Source organism: Corylus avellana, chromosome ca4 (genome assembly GCF_901000735.1).
Source record: "Corylus avellana chromosome ca4, CavTom2PMs-1.0".
Lineage (NCBI taxonomy): Eukaryota > Viridiplantae > Streptophyta > Magnoliopsida > Fagales > Betulaceae > Corylus > Corylus avellana.
This window is the reverse complement of record NC_081544.1, coordinates 20607251-20608950: the sequence shown is the minus strand read 5'-3', so window position 1 is coordinate 20608950 and position 1700 is coordinate 20607251.

The following is a 1700-nucleotide window of genomic DNA, read 5'->3' as shown; positions in this document are numbered from 1 at the left end:
TTTTGAGAAGAACTGTTCATCTTTTCTTTCATAACAAGGATAAAACATCCAGAGTTATAAAAACTCTAAATTAAAGAGCTAAAGCTCTAAATTAACAATATCAAAAATATAAGGAGGTGTCTCTTTTATTCTAATAGAATCTATTGGATCTCTCACCGCTACTCTTGCAAGTTCATGTGCTGCTGAATTTGCTCTCCTTTTCACATGATAAATCACCCAGCTTCTCCTAGAATTGAGAACCACTCTTACATCTCCCACTATTTGTCCAAATGGGCACCATGAGGGTAAATAAACAACTCCTTAAATGGCCCTTTTTGTAACTTTTTTCAAATTAAAAAAAAAAAAAAAAAAACTAAACTAAACTAAACTAAATTTGATGAGCTAATGCTCCATCTTTGACTTTCTTTTTCCTCTCGTACAATGAGTGATTTTCTGTCATCTTTCTCTTTTTCTCAACAACCAGCAAAAGAGTACTTCAAAAACCCAGGAAAAGAAGCAAAAAGCATTAGAAAAAAAACAAAGGAAACAAAAAGGAAATTGTAGTCTACAAAGATTGGTGCTTAATTTCATTCTTCTTCTTCTTTTGCTAATTATTCAATTATTTTGGGTCTAAAGAAGTTGCTCTTCTCTTCTACTTCTTCTTCGCCCTCATGGCCCCTCCCACGCCCCCACAGAGGCTCCTAATTCCTCTCCCTCCTCTTCTTCAATCTAATCAAGTGATACTTATGAGTCACTTGAATTTTGTGGCTTCTATTTTCAAAGAACTAATTAGAAACCATCATTACAAATATAATTAGTATTTACACTTTGTCATAACTTCACCAAACTTCCTTATGAATTTTGGGTCACTAAGCAGTCAAGCCTCCACACTCACATGGAGTTGATTTAAAGCTTGAGCGTAAAGATTTCTGCCCTAAAGTAAAAGTGAGCCATGTGAAGAAACCTTGAAGATAAGTTTAGCACATGTCTGGCAGGAGTTTCTAGAGTGTTTGCACATGTGAAAGGAAAAAAGTAGATGAATATTTGTTGTTCTTCATGTTCTTTTGGGTGTGGAGGAACATAAGTAACATTCCAAAAGTTGCCTAGTATTAACAAATAGGAGACTTTTTTCTTTTTTCGAGAACTATTATTTACTAACTTAAAACTATCATCTTTGTTGCAATGTCCCTTCCATCTTTAAATTTGGTTAATGTACCTTACTAATCTACTGTGAGAAGTGCTAGGGAGCCAAACAAATGAACTCAGAAAAAATTTCAAACTGACTTGACAGACCGTGAATGGCAAACAAGAGAGAGAGAATTGCATTTTTTTAATTTAAAAACCATTGTCATGTCAGTTTGAAAATTTTTCTGAGTTCATTTATTTGGCTCTCTAACACTTCTCATCTACAATTGATGATGCAACGTCATCTTTTGCCCCCAAAAAGACCAAAAAAGAAAATTATACTAAAATAAATAAAATTATTGGATCTTTTTTTTCCAAGCAAATAAAAGAACTAGTTATGCTATTCCTTGCTTTTAATTTAGGGGTAAAAAAGCAATTACAATTAGCAATTATTAGCCAAAACTGCTAACCCTAACCTGCTAAGTGGTTACTATAACACTCACTTTTACATAGAGGTGATTTTTCTCCCCAAAAAATAGAGATAATTGGTGGGTTCACGAATGTAAAGTCAATTTGCTATCAAGTTCAATCACTCT